This window comes from Ochlerotatus camptorhynchus, unplaced genomic scaffold (genome assembly GCF_037179485.1).
Source record: "Ochlerotatus camptorhynchus isolate MF236.1 unplaced genomic scaffold, CSIRO-AGI_Acam_v1.1 ptg000432l, whole genome shotgun sequence".
NCBI classification, from domain to species: domain Eukaryota; kingdom Metazoa; phylum Arthropoda; class Insecta; order Diptera; family Culicidae; genus Ochlerotatus; species Ochlerotatus camptorhynchus.
This window is the reverse complement of record NW_027040918.1, coordinates 6,722,588-6,748,017: the sequence shown is the minus strand read 5'-3', so window position 1 is coordinate 6,748,017 and position 25,430 is coordinate 6,722,588. Positions and strand designations below refer to the sequence as shown.

General features: G+C 37.7%; 1 protein-coding gene across 1 annotated transcript in view; it reads left to right on the top strand.

The window, feature by feature from the left end:
- The first annotated feature begins 1,447 nt into the window (after window positions 1–1,447).
- The window catches only part of whd (carnitine O-palmitoyltransferase whd), a 109,583-nt gene continuing 85,600 nt past the window's right edge, over window positions 1,448–25,430 (top strand). Inside the window, exon 1 of the mRNA XM_065234229.1 lies at window positions 1,448–1,762. The gene's annotated coding sequence lies outside the window, so the exon portion shown is untranslated. The remainder of the gene's footprint in view (window positions 1,763–25,430) is intronic.

Below are 25,430 nucleotides of genomic sequence, written 5' to 3'. Positions count from 1 at the left end.
ATGTATAAGGCTGATGCTTTGGCAAAAATGTATAAGTGAAACACATGAATTAAATAATTGATTTTCGTTTCGTGTACGCTTCACGTACCTGTAACAATACACTGAACGAATTTTGCTCCATTATTCGAACTTAGTATAATTTTGGGGTGAAACTTAATCAGATCAATGTATAAACATTGCGTAACTGTAAATTGATTACATTTTAATCTATCCTTGTATAGTAATATTTTTGAGTGAATTCACTGCAAGACGCCAATTTAACTATTAATATTTTTTTAGTGTATACCGAAAAGCAAGTACGAGAACAGACCTATTCTTTATTGATTCGAGCCACGCGCCCCTCACACAACCTCAGTTTATTTTTTTGCCATCAGGTTTCGCTATTGGCGTCTTGCAGTGAAACTTTTCCAAGCTTTCGCCTCCTACATTTCGAAGTGAGCACTACTAGAAGGAGGATAGTTTCCAAATTTTCCAAGTAAAACAGACGATTTTTGGGGCAAATCGGTCCATAAAGAAAAACTAATAATTTCCCGTGGAAACTTTTGCTTGAATCGTGTAAGAAAACGTGTTTGAAAACTAATTGTTATTATTTCGGTATGGATCGGAGAGGTTTTCATGGAAAATAATGCATAACAAGTTTGCACCCACAGGGAGAGGTTACCTCCTGCGCAGCTGCATTTTTCAGAAAATGGTGAATATGTGCGATTTCCACTAAGATGAAAGTGGAAATTAAGTTAATTTACTTAGGAAAGGTTGTATCATGCTGGTGGTAATGGAGAATTGGTTGTATAGGACGCCAATATTCAATAAATGTTCACTTTGGCCTTTTCTAAGCAAACATATTGATACTCACAATTTTCGACGGAAAACGCAACGGAACTTGATTTACTCAACACGCACCATACTATAAAATGGTGCTAGATGGTCTTCAAAGTGATAACAAGATGATAAATCATCTTTATTTTGAGTAATTGAGCAATTTACTTCTGTTTACCATCATATTTACGATGCAGCATTGATGGAGCCGTGAAATGAAATGAATATATCTTATGAAAGTTCAACTGGAAAAGTCAAAGTTGCACATCAGTCTGATCGTAAAAACGTTTTCTTCTGCAATTCGAATGTTATATTGGAAGAATTTTACACAGGCTTGATGAAAATTGTGATTTAATGCTAATTTTCACGAATTTTATATGCAGTCTGTCAACATTATCATCATCATGCAGTGGCGACATCTGCATTGAGCTTTTGCGGCAATCTTCCAATCCGATGTGTCATATTTTACCCCTTTGACAGCTGTTCTTCCGTGGACTGTCACCACTGTCACGCGTTTGTTGTCTTTCTTCTTGTCGTTTCCTTACGTTTTTTTCGCTTTCGCTTTTATCGAATTTATTTTGTTACAATCTTCTTCAGCTTAATTTTATCGTAGTGGTGGTGACGGAAATTAAAGGTCTATTTTTTCACAGTTTTCCGCTCCCTGATAAAAATGGTAAAGAAAATTTGTCTTGTGCGCTTATTTTGATTTCTCCGGGAAAATCGTGCTGTTTTACCTTGTTGATCATTTACTTTATTAGAATCGTAGGCGTTTAAAGGTGTCAAAAGTTTTCATCTACTATCTGTGTCTTGCAGAAAGTGTTTATTATTTGTTGCTAATGGTAAAGGCAAAGCATTAAAAAGTAATTAATAAGTAATCGGAGTAATACTAATAGGAAATTAGTGCGGAAAAGGTAGCTGATGAAATTTCATTGTTTGTCCGATCGAGGTAAGTGAGAAGCCTAAAACTACACGTTGCGTACAATCCCATTTAATAAAAGTAATGTAAACAAAATGAATGCATCGAATAACTTTTTGACACATACTCGCATGCTGGGTTTAGCTTTTTTCTACCTAGTGACCTACTTTCGATTGTTTAAAATATGGAAATGATGTGTGAGTGCATCATCATATAAAATTTTCCAAGCTATTGTGGATATTATGAATTGTAATTTATTTTGTCAAACGTCATGGTGGTGGATGATAACTTTATTTAATCTTTCTAAAATACTATTAAAAAAACTCGTCATGCGGAAGTTATACATTTGTTTACTACCTAGGGGAAATGGATCTAATGTTGGCCTATGGATCTGAAATTGGGCCCATCGCTAAAAATCTGCTATTTATCAATTGTGTCTAGATTAACGCGTTATTGGGACGGTACTGATGGATATTTTTGGTTGATATTGAAAATTTAGTCGATTGCTGAATTTATGTACGGGCCCAAATTTGGGGCATTTAAGTCAACATTACATTCGTTTCCCCTACATATATGATATAACATTAATTGATTCCAAGTAAAATTGCAAGTTTTATAAAGGTTTAGAGAATTTTTCAAGGCCAACCTACAAGACTATTATAAAACAAAAATTGTTACTTGGGATGGGTATATATGATCTTTCCCGGTACGATTTAGGCTTCCCATATTTTTCCCGGCAAATCCGAATTCCTGGTTTTCCCGGTTGGATGGACACCTTGAAGTGCAATTATTAAATAACACTTTTATTAATTGAGAGGTAGCGATGGGCCCAATCTTAGATCCATAGGCCAACATTAGAGCCATTTCCCCTACCTACTTTTTGATAGTTCTTTTTTACAGATAGAATGGTAGTTTGGCATATTCATTGCAGGTATGCGTTAATAAGTGTAAGCTGTACAATTTTAGTTTTAAACATTTTTTTTCTTATTTTTTTTTTTTTGTTTACGGTTTAGCAACTTGCAGTTAATTTAATTGTTGGCTGAGACAAACGTCTCAGTATGTTCAAACTTTCTTACAAACATTTTTTCTTATTCCGTATAAAATTGTAAGCATTGATAATTGTACTGAGTAAAATAAAATTGTTATGCAGCGTGTCAGATTTTTGTTGCAAAAAACAAAGTCGCCTTTTTTCCGGATTTTGTATCCGTCAGACTATGAATATAGTGACTATATTCCACAATTGTTAATTCAACACTTTCTACGCCCGTTCCGTAAACCGGGGCAAATTAATCACTTATTAACGTAAATATCAAAATAAATTTCTACTCAAAAGGACATTGACCAACTAATGATATTGAATGTTTAGTTTATTTTAAGGATATTTTATAAATATCAAATTAAAAATAGCTTCACAGTGCATTTATAGTAAACGTACTTTATAAATTTGGGCTCCATCAATCCGAATCAGATGTTAGAATCCTTGTGCGAAGTGTATTTTATGCCAAATAGATTTCTTAAAATAACCGTTGCCCCTAAATGTAGTCAATATCATTAACAAATCGTTGGAAATTTATTGTAAATTCTGTAATTTCTTGATATTCTAAACTTTTTTTTTAATATTTTTAATAATTCGAATTCAGTTACATTTAGTTTAGTCATAAACTCACCGTTAAGCTTATGATAACAGTCGTTGCCGCCCTATATTAGTTTGTTTGAATGATAATTTCGGAAGCTATGAGCGCCAGTAAAATAAAATTTAAATTTATGCAGTAAAATATACAAAACAATCATAAGAGTCCCTTGCTGAAATACTATCAAGATTTCTCTTGATATACATATATTGTGTGGGTAAAGTACAACCATGCTCTATGCGCAAGAAAGTCCAGAAATGTTTTAACCCGAAAAATTCCTAGATCGAACCGGGAATCGATTCCAGCCGCCCCCGGCATGGTCTTGCTTTATAGCTGTATATTTTCCGACTGAGCCAAGGGAGACCCAGCCTTGGTTGGAGCTTACCATCGTCAATAAATTGAAATTAAGCTTATAAATTGTATTTATCCGTTTCTTGATTCTTATCTTGTGATAACGTTGCGTGCTAACGCCATGGCAATGCTTGCAGCGGCAGGTAGCAATTTAGTTAGATTATTCAGCACCTCTTACCGAAGGATTCAAAGTGGTTCAAATGTTATGCATGGTCCTGTATAGATATAGATATTAATAGAATTCAAAACGGTTATAGGCTTACAAATGCTCTCAATTAACAACTGTGGATTTGTTCAAACCATACTAGCTTGAGAACTGCAGGATTGGGTGATTTAACCTAAAAATAAGATATAATTTGATTCAACTGAAACGTGACCATCAAATCCAAATCCAAGCCCGTGCTCTAAAATCATGGCGCAGCTATCGTAATTTGTCGTGCAATTATGCAACTAATATAATGTTGTTGTCCACGGCACATTGTAATACCGTTATCAGGGTTCAGCCGACGAGTCATTTTTTCAAAGCTTTTTTGCCGCTGCGCTCCTGTTTTTGTAAAACAGCAGATAATTCAGTTTCACGTGCACTTGATGAAATTGAGTCATATAAATGTAAGGAATTGAAAAAAATAGCATCCAATTGACCTTTGAAACGTTCGCCGCCGGCGTGCACAAGCGGATCCGCCGTCGTTATCTAAATCCCTAGTGTCTCCCCGCGGTAAAGCACAAAATCCCTTTCGCGTCATTGAGTGTTGATCGAATGTACTCCCGGACCCGGCGAGGTGGTTCGGTTTGCCACGGTCTTAATCTAGGAAGAAGCTTATGTGCGCAGTGGATTACAGTTACAGTTGAATAGCTACGGCATCGGCGGCAGCAGTTCCGAAGGTCGATTCCATTTAACTTACACGACAAGTAGCCCTAGCTGATAAGTGAATAAATGGAACAACCTAACACACTTGGAACATCTCGTCGAGTAGAACCAGACAGACACACAAACTGCCACTCAGATGCTGCTGTCTCAAAGTGTCTCTAAATCTAAATAGGGTAGATATACCAGTCATGGCTATACGTTCCTATGAGAATCCTATCGGCCTTAATTGGAACACACCATAATATGAATGTATAACCATAACTGGTACATCTACCCTATGTGGGGGAAATGGCTTTAATGTTGGCCTATGGATCTCCTATTGTTTAATTTTTTTTTCTTAGAACAATGCGTCATATGGACAATACAAATGGATATTTTTGGTTTCTAATGAAACATTGTCAAAAAAATGCTTTCCATCGAAATTTTCATATGGGCCCAATATTAGGGAAACTTACGCCGACATTAGGGACATTAACTCTATGTTTTGAGATGAACACATCCAGAAGGGGTATGTTATCAATGTATTTCGTTCCCGAAATAGAGTCGAAATCTCTGCTCGGCGCTTATCAGTCGTCCAATGCATGTTCAATAACTGGTTATTTTTCATCGTTGGGAGAATGATTTGTTGGTGGTTGCGAATTCGCGAAAATTCCACAATAATCAGGACACATCAAAACTTAAGTAAAACACAAATTTTGCATTATATTTCAATTGTAGTTGTTTAATTACAGATTCATGGGATATGATTCAAACATTTACCAAGTTAAAACATAGGTATTCAGTATTTGCAGTGGCGTCGCGTCCACATGTGCAACCTGTGCATGACACAGGTGTTAATAGTTTTAAAAAAATGCATTTTGATTTTTAGATTATAGCTGTACTTCTTTACTCCAGACCACTAGTGACCATGAATACACTATTTTATAGTGTGGCTCAATTAAATCTTCGACCTTGGTTTGCTTCAAAAAGGAATAGTTATTAATTGATTAGGAGATTTATAATCATATGGCAAGATTAAGCAACTGTATTGTGGGTAACACTGTATTCTGCAGTGTGACATAGTAGCCATGATTTTTGTCCTCTATTCTACGCGCCATAAACGCCAATGTTGCCTGCTGAACAGTTGATTGAGCATAATCATAAGACATCAGTGACTTGAGTCCTTAATAATTTTTGTTCCTTACATTTGATCGAAAAGTGGTCTTCAACAAAGTTGTAGCTGAGAATCAAGCTCAGTTATCATTTTCTAAAGTAGAGTGAACTAGTGAATTTTGAGACAGATATGAACCGAAATTATGGTTTCTCCATAGTAATTTCCATATAAACTTCAAATGGTTTGTGCCAAGTCAGTTTTTTACTAAATGAGTTCAAATTTTGGGAGGCTAATCAGGGCCCAATTTGGAACCGTTTGAGCACTGTGGAGTGAAAACTTCAAATTTTGCATCAGTCTAGTGAACACCGTATTGACAAGTCAGGATTTGCATTACGTCCGTACAAATCCGCTCGCGCACGTGTTTTTCATTCTTGAACAATAAAAACATGGAATGTAAACACCAATCATAGTCTTTTTTCTCAATGACTCCCAGCTATACCTCAGCTGAATTGTTCACTCCTACGTGCAATATTTCAAAAGTTACAGTGATTTGAAGGTGTCCGGATTAATGTGGATACAGACCTATTTAGCAATATGTGCATGCTGGGTCATTTGGAGAGTATCATTTATCGATAACATTTCACATGTAATTCATCCTTTATGCCTTGTTCAAACTACAGAGTTGTAACATGTTACAAGAATGTTACTCATTATGCCTAGAACCAGTCCAGTTGGCCCATCCTGGAGAAGGTTTCAAATCAGGTATATTACAGGGTGGCCAATCAACTGGAAAATAATGAACTAACCGGGAATATGATTTAAGACTTACCTATTTTAATTAAATTCTATTTTTAAACAAAATTGTATGTCTGACATCTAAAATATTTCTTCAAACTCGAAATTCTGAACATTTCCTTAGTATGAAATACCAAAAATGAAAATGGTACCCAGAGTGATGATGATGATTAAGTAGACTGTGGACTACTCTCGCTGTTCGACTTGATCAAGTTTAATAACCTCTGATTGTAGTCAACCTGCCGTTGTATGAAGGGCCAAAAACGGGTTGGGTGAATCCGTGGGCAACATCCACGGAATAAATGAGAATCTCCTTCCTACAACCGGTCAAAAATCAGGCCATCCAACAGGAGGATGCCCCAAATGAGTGGGGAGAAAAGCCCGTCATCTATTCACGAAATATCTAAGACAGGGAGTTTGAATTTCCACTCTCCCCATCCATTTCGCTTCAATGGGGTGCTCTGATGGACCCTCGCAGTACCCAGCATTTAGTGATTAATATAATAATATAATAAGAAATTATAAAAAAATAGGTGACTTTCTTTTATGATGAAGCAACTCCAATTAAAATAGGCCTTTTTAGCGACAAAAACAATCGATGACACTGATAGTTGACCATGCAGGAAAACCCTGGCCCAAACCTTTACTTGTTTCCAATCTCAAAACCGAGGCTCATAACCGTCAACAAGAAGAGCCTAGGGCCAGAGTTCGATGTGATAAATCTTAAACCAGTAACGCACCACGCACCATCCTAGCCCCGTAACGTGGGTAGATCACCTTTTCGTGGTACGTTACGAGATGTAAAATCTACCACCGATTCCTAGTCCTGACTAAATACTTCAAAATAGAGGAACAGGATTTTTCAGTAATCCAAGGAACACATCTTAGTCCTTGTTACTTTTTATGCCTGAGTGACAAGACTCGGCATTGTCCACCGAGGATGATCTTGAAACAAGGAAAAATGAGTTAGTTAGTCTTCATCTATGTGATTCCTAATCTTCTATTCGTTGTTCCCTAGTTTGAAGTGGTTAATACTAGGGTTCTGATACATGGTCATTATCGGTGTCATTCCTTAATTTTGTTGCTAAGGAATCCAATTTCGACTGACAAAGGGGCGCGCCTTTAAAGGGTGTTTCAACACTCCGCAGGGTATAAATAGCGGGACCTTTCAATGAGAGTAGGATCCTTGCAATAAATGCAGAATGACAACTGTAAACAAAATCGAATACTTCATCATTTCTCAATAGTGATGGAGTAATACTACACACTTAGAAAAAATCATGTAAATTTAGGTGCTCTGAGAGTGACATATACGAGCGTCAATTTTGACATAAAGTTGAGTCATAACAGACGCGAAATATACCTCAATCAAACGTACTTTTCGTCGAGCAACGAACTTTTCAGTCTCAGAGCACTTAATATTACATGACATGTTTGTTTACGTCTCATTCTTTATGTCAAAGACGGATTCCATCACGTCTAAAATTAGTTATTTCTAAGTGTGTACATCACATGCACTAAACTAAGGACACGGGATATACTACAATAGATCAAATTACTGGTCGCAGTGGTGTTAGGTCCCGAACAGAGGAAAAAACGCGCGCCACGAAAAGGTGAACTACTAGCGCTACTGGGTTCTTAAATGATTCCCTTAAGGGCATCTTTAGCGGTGGTTTGATCTCACATTTGAACCAGCTAAAAGTAAATAAATCGAGTCAAAATAGATTAAACTGTGTGCGTAACCACCAGTTGGTCTATTTTTGGCCGTCAAACAAAACAAATATTCCTGGGCTTGTTTGAACGCCATCAGACGCTTGTCCTTTTCAGCTTCGATGTATTATCGTTAGCCAGGTATCGATTAACCTCGTGGATTGTTTTACTAGTGGTTCAGTGGCACAACTGTCCCAAGTCGGAGAAACTGCTCAACTATCATCCGGGGGAGAATCTTCCTCCACTGATTGGTGGTTGTTGACCTTCGACCGTAGTAACCAGCTGCTGTTACTACTACTAAGTATCGATTTTTATTCGATACCGTTGCAGAAATCCATCAAATGCAACGAAAATCGGTTCCCAATCGCTTCCAAAGAATTCGTTTGCGTAGTCGAAATCTGCACTCTATGCGGTTATTATCATTCTCGACCGTGATCTGCCAATAGCTTTCAAATTTAGTAGGAACCACTCCAATACCGAGAGCAAATCAAAACCTAAAAAAACACTTGTGCGTCACTCCATGCAGCTGTCAAAGTGGCTTGAAACAATGGTTTGCCTGGTCCAAAATTAGTCGAAATTAGGCCGAAAATTATGCGAGTTTCAAAAAAATACATTTCGGAACTAGTAGGGGAAATTGCTCTAATGTTGCCCTATGGATCTAACATTGGGCCCATCGCTAAAAATATGCTATTGATCAATTTTATCTAGATGAACGCGTCTTTGGGACGGTACTAATGGATATTTTTGGTTGCTATTGAAAATTTAGTCGATTGCTGAATTTATTGTTGTTTATTAATTTATTTGATAAGGCTCAAACGAATTAACTTTACAGAGCCGAAGATTCTTGGTCACTATACAATACATCTTAAAACTATAGTCAAAAAGTACAACACAATAAACACTTTATCTTCCGCTATCCAAAAAGCCTCCTCCATCAGAACTGGAGCCGCTTCCAGTGGTTTACTTGTATGGTAGTTACGCCATCGTGGGGCAAAGCGCTTCCATTGCAGCAATGGACGCAAAACGTGGTCAACACTCACACACTCATCACGAAATGGTTGCTTTCCAAAGTCGACGACGCATCGACCGAAAGAACTGTGATGAAGAACAATGAGGAGGACCACACAATGGTTGCTGCCGAGAAAACAGACGATCTCGTGGTACACATCGAAAGTGGCCTGCTTTTGTCGACAGCCGAGTGAACACTGTGCTGAATTTATGTATGGGCCCAAATTAGGGACACTTAGGCCGACATTACATACATTTCCCCTATAAAGCAAAATTTAGAACACTGGTGCCGGAGCTCGGTCTGGATCTGTTCCAAAAATTTGGACCAAATAAGCCAATTGGACCGCCGCAAATTCCTAATCATCGGACACGTGATTTTTTTTTTGTTAAATTTTGCACACTTCGATGACCATGGTATTTTTCAGACTTGGAAAAACACCCACCGGCACTGCGAGCCGTGCAATAATATTGCTCCCCGTTCAAAGCTAACTCGCACTCGGTTTCGGTACCTCTTGTCGGCTCGCCACCGATACGAACAAGAAACCTGAACGCGGAGCCGTTTTATTCGGCTTGGTGCCGTGCTATGGTTATTCGGTGCGCTCCGTGCGGCTCCGTGCCAGGGTCCGGTGCCAGACAGAATACCGTACTTCTTCTTCTTTGTTTCCATTATCGCAGTCTACCTGCAGCTAATTTTTTTTTCGTTCCTTTTCTGATTGACCTTTCCGGCGATACTGTACCTCTTTACTCCTATGGGAAAACCCCACAAACAACTGTCATTCTGTGCGTGAAGCATGGCGGGCTGTTCCGTACTCTGTCGCTCAAATAAAAAATCTCAAACGGGCTGTTCATTAACTACGTATACAGTTTTTTGGGATTCTTGACCCCCCCCTGAAATTTTAAAATTTGTATGGAGCGTGGACAATTGCCAACCCCCCCCCCCCTCCAACCTGTCTACGTAGTTTCTGAACAGCACCTAAGGAACTATCACACTGTGAAGAGTCAATGCCGTCAAAGCGAATTAATGCAACAGCGATTTTCACCATGTAGCATTAATGCGGCAAATATAATTGACTTAAAACCATATTTTTTTTCCGCAAAGGTCAATTACAAGTTAATTGTTTTGTTCTTATTTTCACTGGCGAATACAATTTGCTTCACTATAACGTTGGGGGCTGTTCATTAACTACGTAGACAGTTTTTTTTTTTGGGATTCTTGACCCCCCTGCCCCTGCGTAAACAATTTTCCATACAAAAATTTTAAAATTTGTATGGGCCGTGGATAATTACCAAAGCCTCCCCCCCTCTAAACTGTCTACGTAGTTTATGAACTGCCTCTTATTTAGAAAACTTTCTTTAGTTTACGCAGCGCGGCACAACATGTACCAAACATAATCGTAGACGAGAATGATGAGTGGTAAAATTATCACCAGAGCACCAAAGAAGTTCTGTATTAACAATAGAAAAGGGCCCTTCAGCATTTGTAAACAAACCGATCTAAAGACCTTTCCTCACTAAGCGAAGGCCACCAACGCAAACCAACGCCATATAATGTAGGGGAAACTTTCCCTTATCCGATGATGGTGTTGGTTTGCGTAGGCGGCCTTTGCTGTGTTAGGAAAGGGCTTTAGAACGATTTGTTTACAAATGCTGATGGGCCCTTTTCTATGGTTGATCTAGACATTTTGCGTCATCCGGTTATTCATAATTTTCAACATTTCGAAAATGGCCAACACATCTGTATCCGAACGGACCCTGTTCCTGTCGCGAGAAATGACGGACGCAATTAAGAACGCGTTTTAAGTTTGCTTCGCACCATGGATTCTTATGTAAAGGGAAAACCTACTTGCCCATTTTTCTAAACTATTTCAGAACAAATTTCTTGAGTTCATCGAGTATAATTAAACTATGAGCTACTTGCTACCACTTCCATTGAAAAACTCAGTTTTGACAAAACGCAAATGGGACCGAGTATAGCGCATCACCAACAACGAACGATACGAAATCATGAGCTCCGTTGGCTCCGCGTTTGCGTTTCTCTTTTGGTTCGGTGGCGTGCCAACATGTTGCACCGACACCGGGTGCTTTATCGAAGAAACCCAGTGCTGTGCATACATGAGTAGGTTGCCACCGAGCCGCACCGAGCGGTGTTTTTACCAAGTCTGGTATTTTTTTTATCTGAAAATTTTTCATATCACAGGATCTCAAATTTTTACCAATCAAAATTTCAGAATCTTGGCAAAAATCCTGATTTTGGACATGAATGTATGTGTACGGGATCTTGTAAAATATTCAATGCCTGAATTAAGTAAATTATATCTTTGGAACTTATATCAGGATACCTTTGGAAATTTCTTAAAGTTTCAAAATGTTGTCAAATATTTGTTTGTATTATAGTCACTTTAATACTTGTTGGGTCATTCGCAACTTGTACGGAGATTTGAAGCGTGACCCTTAGCATGAGTGTTATTTTCAGTATTTCCCTTAGTAATTTTATGATACTCTCCGGTATTTCCTAGAAAGTTTCTCCATAACAGATTCAAAACTCTGTGCATTCTGTGCACTTTCCTCCAGAATACTCTAGAGATTAATTCTACATTTATCTTCGTATTATTTATAATTCTCACGAGAATTTACTTTAAATTTCTCTCCATAGTTTTTCTAAAAATTCTCTTAAAGTATTCCTCATAAATCTGTTGGTATTGTTTTGATAATTTTGAAAGTATTCTTCCGTAATTTCCTTGGATTTCACCTAAAAATCATATGGATAATTTCCTGAAAATGCCTCAAAATGTCGTTGAGAGAATGTCTTAGAATTTTCTTGGAACTCTGAGAATTTTAAATTTCTTCAGAATCTCCTGGAACGCCACTCTTGCTTTTTTTAAATACCGTATGCGTGATAATGTTTGCGTTTGCACTATTGAGCAATGTCAAAATTGAAAAAAATTCTCAAAAATTTCGTTTTTGAGTTTTTTTTTTATTTTTTCAAAGGGGGGATGTTTCTCAGTGTCTTAAACTATGTTAATCGTCGATCGAGTTTCCACTTGCTGCAATTACGGCCTCCACACGCTTCCGAATGCACGGCAGGTTCTAATAATGTAGTCTGGATCCATTTATCTCCAGGTACGAGTCAATGTTTGTCTGAGGATTGCTGTACTCGGGTGGCGTTTAGACCATGACGTGCCATATTGAGTAATTCAGCGGATTAAGATCGGGGCTGGATGGTGGCCACATTTCCTTCGCCCAGAATGGAAGATGTTCCTGCAACCACTTCTAAGTGCGGTTCGAGCAGTGGCAGGGAGCCCCATCTTGTTGAAATACAACATTTGGCTTCGGACCGTACTGTTCTTTGATCCACGGAAGAACATACTTACTTAAAATCCCGATGTAGACGTCCGTGTTGACCTTGTCGCCTTCTGGAATGAACACCGGGTCCATTTTTGTTGCCATCGGAAGCCACCAATCCAAACACCATAACGCTAGCAGGATGCTTGGTCAGATACACGTTCTTGTGCTCGTCGGCCACGTCTTTTACCGGAAGAGAACTAATATACCGGTCGGTTCTGGAATTTGATACGGGATCGACGGTAAACATGCTCTCTTCGGTGAACAGGACTACCGGATTTTTTCGCTTAAGGAAGTTCAAGATTTTCTTGCATCGTTCGACTCGTAGCTCCCGGATGCGGTTGATAATCATGTGAGTTTTTTTTTCCGTGCCCTCGACTGCCCCGCAATCTTCCTTTACGATCTTCCGTGCCGTAAAGTCACTGATCCCGTGTTCCTTTGCCATTTTCCTTATTGAACGCACTGGATTCACCCGAATCTTCCTTTTGATAGCAGCGATAACCCTCGGAGCCCGAGCTGATCTAGGACGACCTGTGGCCACCTTCGCGGATAGTTGTCCTTTCTTTTCTCGGTCTAAAACCCTTCTGACGGTCCACCGGGACACTTCCATGGCGATTGAAATGTCTTTTTGCGACATTTGCGCGTGGGACAAATCACGAATACGCTGTCACTTCGTCATGGTGCAACTGTCAAACTAAGTAAATCATTTTCTTTTATACACAGCCTACTACGGTATGAGCTATAGGTTACGTGCATGCAAAGAAAACCAAGGCATTGTATGCACAGGTGAAACGGGAACCTTATTTGTACGCTGGTGCAAACATTATCACGCATACGGTACTGTTCAAAATTTCCGCTAGGGGGACCCCGCTGGAGGAATTCCATGAAACTATCTTCAAACTAGCTTGAAATTCTGCAAAGATTGTTTGAAATTATATTAAATGCTTTTGGAATTATTTTCGATATTCAATTGCAGCTCTCATCAGAATTATCTGTTGATTGAGTGATAAGATATTTTCAGCCGTATGTGACTATTGAGGATAGTGTCAGAATTGTATCCATATCATCATAAAGTTTTTCATAATTCCTTCAGAATTGCTACTGATTAATCCGATAATTGTATTTTCATAACCTCCTTGGAATTCCCCTTTAGTTCTCCTGACAATGTTTTAAAATGCTTTTAAAAATTACCTGGAACTTCAAGTCAAATTTCATTAGAATTGTCCTAAGAATTCCTTTAGAGAGTGAATTGGAAAGGACCACTGTTATCATCAAAACTCTTTTCCAGAACAACATGTGAAAAGGGCATACAAGCTTTTTGTAAACAAACCTTTGTAGGCCCTTTTCTCACCAATCGAGGGTCGCTCACGCAAACCAGCAATATCATCGGGAAGGGGAAAGTGTCCCCTACCCGGTGATGTTAAAGGTTTGCGTTGGTGTCATATGGGTGGCGAGAAAAGGGCATAAGAAGGTTTGTTTACAAAAAGCTTGTATGCCCTTTTCACATGTTGTTCTGGTTTTGACATTCTCATCCAAATTCTCCAGATAATTCTCTAATGTGTCAGAATCCTAAAATATTATCTTAGTTCAAGATTTAGAGATCTTGAAAATAGTGCCATATTTCAAATTTAAGTTTTTTTTTTTTTAAGTCTGAAAAATGATGCAAAGAGATTTAGTCAATGTGACTTAGGACCTAATGCATTATTCAGCTTGAATTCTATTAATCTTTGCAATATTTCCTGAACCTTGCATTTCTGTGTAAGGGATCTAGAAAAATTGTCCATGCATGAATTCTGAATTAACTAAATTGAAACTTATCCCAGAATATCTTTCCTCTTCAAAATCTAGTGATTCTCTCCGGAATTGCCTTTCCCTACACAGCAAAACATTAATTTTAATATTACATCCAAGAAGATGCACTTCAATCATGTCGAAAATCTCATGTAATTTTTATGGCAACAAAAATAAACAAATGCAGTCAAAGCAGCGTAATGTCAGGTCATGCACTGTATTTATGCTAATTTTGTCCTTTTTGGCAAGTAGTATTACACCATATTTTCGACATGATTGAAGTGCATCCACTTTGATGTGATATTAAAATTAATTTGTTTTCTGTGTAGAAATGCAATCCAGTTTTCTATAATTACAACTTTCTTATAGTATACAACTTTGTCTCCGACGTCATTTCGATTAGATTAGCCGTTTTTACTATGATTTATTGAAAAATATTGAACACACCATTTTGAAAAATTTGGCGAGAGTCAAATTGGCCAAATTCCAACCAAATTTGTTGCATTGCCCCTAGCGAAAAACTATGCGAAGTTTCATGGACTTCTGAGAGGCAAAATCTAAAATTCGTTTATGGTTTAGCTATTTGGCGTGAATATGCTCATCTCCTTCAATTTCCTTACCATTTTTCGAAGATTTTGATTCTCTTGCACAACAGCTGAAAAGCGAAATCGAAGCATCGCCCACGAAAATGACACATGACATCCAAGGTAATCCTAAAAACCTCAATTGAATGGGTTGAATTCCGACGGAAATGCTGAAATCTGCATTCAGCTATCAGAAGTCATACAATTTCTGATTTCTGTCAAAAATGTTTACTGTAAGAGTTATCTAATCGTGCTTTACGAAAAATAACAGCACTGGCTGATAAAGAAGATCCTTCCCCCCATCATCTGGTAATTGGCACTAATGAATGTTTTGCTTAGTGTATTTCAAACTGCGGAGAATCTACGAGTGGAGTCAATGGTTTACAAAAGCAATTAGGCTCTTCTCATCGTTTGAGCCAAACATGCTGACTTGTGAATAACAATGACACCCAAATGTTCAATTCCATCATCAGCCAGAAGCAATGAGTTTAGCGGTTGACCTTACCGGTGCTCGAAAGAACCGGTATACATCCATACATACAAACGAACAATATAGCTGAAGGTTGTAGATATCCATTTTTGAAAGTAGTAGGGTGAGAGTACCAATTTTGGATTATTCAGTGCCAATCCGATTTTTAACAATCCAAAGTGGATGCTATAAGTTCAATAAACCAACACCACAAAAGGCATAATGGCATGTAGGTGGTGGAACTGATTGACTGACGGATACAAATCATGAAATGGAAAGGGAAAGCCACTCAGCGATGTTGATCGTGTCCCGCGTGTCGTGGCCTCCAAATTTAGTTTTTCGAACACGACAAAAACAAGCCAAAACTCAATGCACCAGCAGAAGACCCTGCTGCAAACACGACCACAAGCGCGACAACATTGTTTTGGACTTTGTATGTCTTTTGCGCAAATTCCGGTCGCTTGGTAGATATTGTTTTTGTTTGGTTGCCTTTTCCACTAAGTTTATACCTGTTGCATAATCAGGGGGAACCATCATCGTTGTGAATCAGCTGATTTCCCATGTAAAGTCAAGACATCTACCTTGGGCTTGTGCTCTTCGAGATAACCTATCCAGAAAATTACATAAGTAGCTGCGATCTTGGTTTTCAGCCACTGGCCCTTAAGGTGATACGATTCAGAAACCCGGGCTTTGGTGCCATTTCGGATTTTCCTGGGGTCAATTATCTGCTACCGCAAATTTGTGTGGCAAATTTAATACCTGAAATAGCAATAGTGCCCGAGATTAACTCCCTAGAAAACTCGAAGTGGCAATGCAAGTGTCTATGATTTGTGGACGCTGGATCGTATCACCTGAATACAAGCCTAAGGCATAACTCTATTAACAAATTCGGCAGCAGTGGTTAATACTAGAAATACTAGAATAAGCGTAGAAAAAAAAACATTGATATGGTAACGAGACAAACAGCCAAGTAATCCTGGCCTCACATACATTTGTAACTGAAGTGTTTCGTTTCGTTTTCATAAGTGTTGTAATAGGCTGTTAGTGAAATATGTTTGCACAAATCAAATTATCACAAGACTGCAAAATTCTTCCATTTAACAATTGTAATAAAAATATTCATGAGTGATCTTTAAGCGCTTTCACAGGGTGTCGACTACCTGGAAAAAACCTGGAAAGTCAGGGAATGTCAGGGAATTCTATTTATGATCTGGAAAGTCAGGGAATATCAGGGAATTTTAGTGTAGGTCAGGGAAAAAAATAATGTTGATCACATTGCTAAAAATTATGTGTGGGACACATAAAACAATCTTTGAAATTTTATCAGTGCATGACGTCAACGTTTTTGGGAAGATCCCGGGCATCAGATCTACTCGCTGCGTTTATGGACGCCCTTGCCTGTATCTCTTCGAACAAGTTGCTGCAAGTGTCCATGGATGGGCCCAATGTGAATTGAAGCAAGAGGTACAAAAAGGTGGCGAGAAGCTGATAGATCTGGGAAGCTGTGGGCTGTATATTTTGCATAATGCATTCAAGGATAGTGTTTGCAGTATCAGTTGGGATGTTTTCAAATATTTGCGTGGTATCCAGAATATCTTCAAAGATGTACCCTATCGCATGGCAACGCCTAATGTAATAATGCAGAATATCTTTTTGAAAAAAAATAGCATCAGCATCAAAATGAAAGCATATTGAAATCCAGTTTTGATATCAACATCAAACTGAAATCCTAATTTGATTTCAGTTTATGCAATTGATAAATTTTGTTTTCATTTTGCTGTACAAAAATATGTTGTTGCGGGTTTGACTTCATTGCCTTAGCATAACATCAAATTGAATACTTGTTTTGTTATCAACATGAAAAATTGATATCAAATTGAGTATTCAGTTTGCTCTCACTGATAGCAGAAATAGTTTTCAATGTGATGTCACAAGAAGATATGTTTGCTATCAATTTTGATATTTTAACCGTTAAAACGACCAAAACGACAGCAACCTGAGTTATCATTATCAGCGAAATCACAACATTAAATTTAGATTGCAATTTGATCTCAGACTTTGCTCGGGCTGTGTCCATGATCGAGGGAAAAAAGTTAAATAATACCACTGAACTGTCCAAAAGTTCATCTAATTGAGGTTAACCACTAACGGTGCAAATCCTGATTGGCGGACAAAAGTTGGCGCTACTTAGTGGCGTAAGATAGAAATTTTGTCATGACGGTGATGGAATTCTTTCAAGGTGAGGTATGGGAGAATAGTTTGAAATCATATAAACAAGATCGACATAACTTCAGAAAGTACTGAATCACTTGAGAATAGTTCGGAATCACTTAAAAAATTACTGAATCACTTAAGGAAATAATTGAATCACTTCATAAAAATACGGAATCTCTTCAGAAAGTACTGACTCATTTCAGAGCGCACTGAATAACTAATGAAAAGTTCGAAATCACTTCAGAATGTACTGAATCATTTCAGAAAAGTTTGGACTTACATTGGAAGTGCTAAATCACTTCAGAAATGTTTTCAATCAATTCGGAAACTACTGAATCATTTAGGAATGTATTGCATCACTTTAGAAATGTTCGAAATCACTTCTGAACGTACTGTATCGATTTAGAACAGTGTGGAATCACTTCAGAAAGTCTTGAATCACTTCAGAAAGTCTTGAATCACTTCAGAAAGTCTTGAATCACTTCATAAATGTTGAGAATCATTTCACAAAGTACTGAATAACTTCAGAAAAGACCCAAAACACTTAATAAATATTCGAAATCACTTTGGAAAGCACTGAATCATTGCGAAAAGTTCACTTTGAAAATAATTGAATCACTTGAGAAATGTTCGGAATCACTTCGGAAAACACCGAATATCTTCAGTAATGTTCGGAATCACTTTGGAAAAGTTCATGATCACTTCGGAAAGTACTGAATTATTTCAGAAAGCACTGAATCACTTCGGAAAGTGTTGAACCACTTTAAGCTCGGAATCTCTTGGGATAGTATTGAATCACTTCAGAAAATTTCGGATTCACATTGGAAAGTACTGAATCATCCCAGAAAGTTTGTAATCATTTCCGCAAGAACCGAATAACTTCGAAAATGATTAAATTAGCTAGGAATGCACAGAATCATTTCAGAAACGTTCAGCCTCACGTCGGAAATACTGAATCGCTTCAGAATGTTCATAATCACTTCGCAAAGCACTAAATGATTTCAGAAAGTACTGAATCACTTCAGAACTGTTTGGAATCGCTCCGAAAAGTACTGAATAATTCCAGATAGTTTGTAATCACTTCCGAAAGTACTGAATCGCTTCAGGAAGAACTAAATCACTTTTGAACAGTTTGAAATCAATTCTGAAAGTCCCAAGTAACAATTTGGGTTTTATGAGGGTACTGTAGACCATGATTTAGACTTGTAGAGTGCTTTAAAACCTCAATAAAACTTACAATGTTACTTGGATAATTAATCACTCCAGAAAAAACTTTGAAATTCTTCGGATAGTATTGAGTGACTTAAGAAAATTTCTGAATCCCTTTGGATAATACTTAATCTTGCCAGAAAGTTTGTAATCGCTTTCGTAAAAACTAAAAAAAAAATCCGGAAAGAACTGAACATCTTCACAAAACTTCGGAAAGTACTTTATCAATTCTCTCAAGTTTGCAATCACTTCTTCAAGAGCTGAGATCATTTTGTAATAACTTCAGAAAAGTTTGGAATCCCTTCAGAAAATATTTATTCACTTCAGAAAAATCGGAATAACTTTGGGCATCACAGAATCATTAAAAAAAGTTCAAAATCTCTTCTGAAAGTACTGAAAAACGATAGAAAATCTCGGAATCAGTTTGAAAAGTGCTGAATTACTGCAGAAAAACTTCAGAAAGTACTGAATCACTTCAAATAGTACAGACATAATTGAGCATGAGAATGATTAACCGCTCGCGGTTCTCAGAGGCGAACCAGCCTTTAGGCTAAAAACCTCTTAAATAAAGAAAAAAAAAAATCCGCTCGCGGTTGCTACTCCGTTATTGCCAGATCACCTATCAGAGAAGCAAAAAACGATGCGTTGGACGAGCATGCATCTGCAATGTGTAAAAACTGCTGATCTCATACTTTAGGATAGACAATAACAGCGCCGGCCGCTTCATAATGTAGGTCAATTAGACCGTCAAAAACCGAGAGATCCTCCTCACTTCCAGGAATTTTTCAACAGTTTCTCAGCAGGATTTACTTCAGGGAGTATTGATTATTATCGCTAAGCTACTCAATTGTGACACATCGAAAAAGATCTCGACTTTGGCAACATAGATGAAGAACAGCCAACTCTTCACAACTCGATGTCCAGTTACTCGATATACAGTTATATAACCATCATAAAAATGAGTGTCATGGCTACTGAGATAGCGAATTTGTATGAGATTGTTATTCTATAACTCGATAATTCTATAGGTACCTCGAGTCGTAGAGAGTGCACTGTAGTTACGTTTCCAAAAACGAGATCTGTCTATACTGACATTACATTCCATTAGGAAAGTTTAGAATCACTTTGGAAAGTTAAGAATCCCTTCAGAAAGTACTGAATAACTTGAGAAAAGATTAGGATCACTTTGGCAAGTACTGGACCATGTCAGAAAAAAAAAGCAGCCAACAGAATAACTTCAAACAGTACTGAACTTTACAAAAGTTTTGAATCACTTCGGAAACATTGGAAGCACTGGATTCATGTATTCAGCTCATAGCATATTTAATAACTTCAGAAAAGCTTGAGTTCAGTAGGGAAAATGTTGAATCGCTTAAAGATAGACTCACTTCCGAAAATGTTAAATTTTCTGGACTGATTTAATACTTTCGGCAGTAATGTCACGAGTTCTTGGGAACGTTTAAAGCAAGAACCTGTTATAAACGTGAAAACGTGGCACTGAAACAGTAAATGTATTGCCTAATAAGGTTCCCAAAGGTAACATCAGTTGTAACAACACAAACATCTCTGGTTCTTATTTCAAAGATTTGCGTAGCGACGATTGATGGTAATGATTTGTAAAACGCCAGAGGTGTTCTGAGTAAAACGTATAAAACAAATCCATATTTATGTATTTTTATTTTTTGTTTTTTTTTTTTGATTTTAACTATCATCATATCCATAATCTTCCCCTTAATTGGCCTAGTACTTGTACTTGTAGTGCCTCGGAGAAACAAAAGTTCGTTGCGCCTTTGCGCAGTTAGCGCAGTAAGGGCTTCTTACTGCGGAGGTTTTGATTTGATAACATACTGATAGTTTTGGAAATTTTGCTTTGCCCACGAATGTTTAGGAAAATTCTAGAAATTGTTCAAGGTTTTTCCTGAAATTAGGAGAAAGTCAAGCAAGATAAATATGAGATAAATTAGAAAACACAATTGATAGTACTGGGAAAATGTTGACGGAACTTTCATAATCGAACTAATCATAATTTCAAGAAGAAAGGGTAAAGGGACTTAACCACCTGTAGAGTACGGTGCTGCTCGATAAAGTGCAAATGTTTTGCAACGTACTATATAAACTAGATAATACACTATGTGAAACAACGCCATCAACGTCGCGGGCGAATGCATCGTTATTTTAGGCAGATTTATATTTTAAGGGCGCCGGTCAATATTGGGTGCGACTACTTAGCTCAAATTTTAGGAACACAGCACTGGGTATAATAAAGCTCATCACGTTGTAGCTTCTTAGGTTAAAATAACGTAGTTTTGTGGACTGGAATTTTTCTGAAATCCGACTGGAAAGTCAGGGAAAGTCAGGGAATTTTGTTTTCGACTTTGAGTCGACACCCTGTTTCAATACTCTCCCCTAATTTACGCAAACCAGTTGTAAACATTTCAAAGTGGACGCTTTTAACAGTTCGATTGGAATTGAAACAGTGCCTCCGCTGATCTGTTATTCTAGTATTACCGGTACAGTTGAAAACCCAAACAACCCACTAGCGACAATCGACTTTATTCTCGTTCTGTAAGTTAAACATAGTATCGGAAGTAGCCCGCTGTAATCGCACAATTATGCGCTGTACAGCGTACTACTTCCGCAACTATGTTTGACGTACAGAACGAAAGTAAAATCAACTATCGCTAGTGGGTTATTCCGGTTTTCAACTGTACCGATAATATTTCTAGTTGATACCTGCAGGGAGAATTCAGGTTTGATGGCTTTTACTGATACCGCACATAGAAATAAATCGTCATGTACAGAGACGATTACTCAGCGTTGCCAGATTGTTTTAAAGCTTATAGGTATCGAATGTATTAAAAAATCGGTATTTACTATTTAATTAATTTTATATTTTTGCCGTTTTTGAAAGCAATTTTTTTTAATGGTAACGACTGGGACTTGAGAGGAATTGCTTTGTTTAACGGCTTTCTCAGTCTCTTAGTCTCAGCCTCACTTTTTAATTTTTTAATTTAATTTTAAAAATTATCGTTGTCTTCAAATGGTGATCGAAATTGGGATCAAGTAGTTTTTTCAATTAAATTTCATTAAATGACACCAAAATATGGAAAATCAGTCACAACAACGACTAAACTATTGACAATAACGACAAACCGTATTTTCCCTTAAAAAAGGCCACAAGCAATGGCCAAAATGTCGAGCAGATTACATCGTAGTCGTTGCAGTGTTTTAAGGCTGAGAAAGCCGTTAATCAAAGCAAATTTTTTGCTTTTGAACTATAATCGGAAAATTCCGGAAGAAAACTCCGGGGAATGTTTGAATTAGCTTCTGAACGAAGCTGAAAAACATCCAGAGAAAGACGAAAGAAGCACTCCTGAATGAAGTTCGAGAAAAGTTCTAAGAAAAGATGGAAAAACATCCGGGAAACTTCCAAGACACGAATTGAGAAACTTGTGGCGAAAATTTTAATAAACTATCGGGAAAAAATTGGATGTCACATCCAAAGGAAGCCAGAAAAGTTTCGGAAATCGGAAGTAAATTTCCAGAAGTAGCCATTTCCAGGAAAAGCCAGAAGAAGCTCGGAAAAACCTTCCAATAGAAGTTGAACAAATAATCCTTTGGCTTGTGGTCAAACTTCCAGAAGAAGACGAAAGAAATTTCTGGGAGAATAAATTGAACTTCCTGGAGAAGACGAAAGAAACTTTCTAGAGACGCTGGCAGAAACTTCCTAAGGTAGATTGGAAGAAACATCTGAAGAAAGTCGGAAGCCAGAGCGCTTACTGAACAGTCGAAAGAAACAAGGACATAAGTCTGGAAGAAAGAGATTCCTGGGGGATGTTCAAATGATACAGAAATTTTCCTGATATTCATAAAACATCCTTGAAGTTTTTGGAACATTCCTGCGTTAGCGTTAGCGTTGTTATGATATACTTCGTAGATTGGATACTAGCGACACTCACGTCTCTTCTGAAATTTTCAGTTAGACTACTTTCAGGAATAATGCTGGGGAGTAAACATTGGTTCCAATCTAAACAAGAGTAACAGAAGCATGACTGTCGCTATTCCCGGCCACGCCCATCTTTACTATAACTGGGGATAGGGAAGGAAATGTTGATGTAGTACTTTCTTAACGAGAGGCCACCGCAAGAACATATTCATTTTTTTGTGAACATTCCTGCAATGCACTTAGGAATATTCCATAATTACTCGAAATTCCTTAAAGTTCTTGTAGTTTCCTGAAATTAGGAGCTGTTTTGGAGTTCTCTGGTCATCCTCGAAGCACTCGGAACTTTCCTGATTATAATAAGACTACCGGAATATCTCTAATCATATTTGAAGGTATCTGGACTTTCTTGAAGATGACGAAATCTCTTAAGTGCTCTCACAATTTTCTTGAATTTATTATAACATCCGTCAGCATTGAAGTTCTCTGATCTTCCCGATGCGTTTAATTTTTTAAAGTTATCGACACTGCCATTAAAAAGCATAGAACTTTCCATAAAATGTTCTCACAATTATCAAATATTCATGTAACTTCCCTTACGTTTCCAAAAGTTTGCATTAGCCCTTCAAGGCATTGCTGAAGTTTTCGGAAATTTCCTGAGTTTCTCAGAACTCCTTTATAATTTCAGCAATTCATTTGAAATTCATTGATCTGTCCTGATCTGCCCATAATCGCAAGTCAGTCCCATCTTTAAAAAACTGGAAATGAGAAAACGGGGGTCAAAGATTTTTCAAGTTTTCTGATTTGACACTTATGTTGGAGGGATAAATTTAAAAATAAACGTACAATGTGACAGAATGCATCTATCTTTCAAAAATATTGGAAAAATATCGTAAAATTGACATGGAGACTGCAATCACTCACACACTTCCTATTCAATTACACGAGACTGCCAGGAATATTATTTCAGAGACAATACAAAACGGAAAGGGACATTCACTTAGTAAAACCGAAAAAGAGGAAATTCAAATTCTCAAAGAACTAAAAACAAAGCCGGTATTCTACACAAAAGCGGACAAAGGTAATGCAGTAGTGATTTTGGACAAAGAGGACTATGACAATCGGATGACGGAAAAAAATACTAATGGCCCATACAGACAGTTGAGGATTGACCCCCTCCCATCTATAGTTAAACATGTGGATAAAACGTTGAAAGAGTGCAAGGCGTTTATTGGCAACAGTACGAATCAATTGAAAGTTTCAAACCCTATTCTACCTAGGATCAAAGGTTTACCAAAGATTCACAAACCAGGAAACGAAATGAGGGAGATTATCTCGGCTGAAGGATCCCCCACTCATAAGCTTGCCAAATGGCTAGTAAAGGAATTTCAAAATATGCCTAAACCCTTTTCCACTCGCTCAGTTAACAGCACACAGGAATTCGCAAGTCAGCTTCAGGCATCAGGAGAGATTCGGGAAGATGAAGTCATGGTTTCATTTGATGTCACAGCACTTTTTCCGAGTGTACCAGTAAAGGAAGCCATCAGCCTTTTAGAGGACTGGCTTCTGAAACAACGTGAGGATTCTACTTGGAAAAACAAAGTTCGGTCATATCTCAAGCTTACTCGTCTTTATATGGAGGAAAATTATTTAATTTTCAGAGGAAATTTCTATAAACAAACTAAATGCGCTCCTATGGGCAATCCGCTTTCTCCATTTTTATGTGAATTGTTCATGGCTAACCTAGAAAATACTCTGGAGGATAGGAATTTGTTGCCCAAATGTTGGTATAGGTACGTCGATGACATCTTTAGCATTGTCAAAAGGGAAGATTTATCAAAAACTTTGGAGGCCATAAGCAACGTTCACAAGGAAATCAAATTTACTCACGAAGAAGAGAGAGACGGCAAACTCCCCTTCTTAGATCTTCTCATCATCAGGGAAACGTCTGCGTTCAATTTCGAAATCTATAGGAAACCAACAAACACAAAGAGAGTAATACCAAGCACTTCAAACCATTCCCATCAACACAAAATGGCCGCTTTTCACCACATGGTTCACAGGATGCAAACTCTTCCTCTTAGCGATACAGGCAAATCAAAGGAAATAGCTCACATTTTTGAAATCGCTAGACTTAATGGGTATCAAGAGAAAATAATTCAAGCAGTAATCGATAACTCTTACACCAGTAACTGAGGGTTTAAAACGGGTAGCGGTGAATTTCGACAAAAACATTACCAAACCATTGATTTCAAAGTTTAGAAGTTTTGGCCTAGATTTAGTATTCAGCAGTAGGATAAATCAGCTGAAGTCACTGTTAAGATCAACTAAAGATTCAATAAATGTCTTAGGGAAAGCCGGAGTCTACAAAATCTCTTGTCCAGATTGCAATAAAATCTACATTGGTCAGACGAAAAGGACTTTGGAAACAAGGTTTAAGGAACACATCGCAGAGGTAAAAAAGGCTAACAAAGAGATGGATAAAGGGCTTCATTATGAATTTAAATCCAAGGTTGCAGAACATATCGTTAAAAAGGGGCACAATTTGACTAAGGAAAACATTAATATCCTGCGGACTGTATCTTCACCTTGGAAACTAGACGTAGCCGAAAGTCTAGAACAACACATCGTAGCATGCCTCTACCTGTTGGAGACTGAATTTAGGTACCTGTTTAGGTAAATTTTGACAT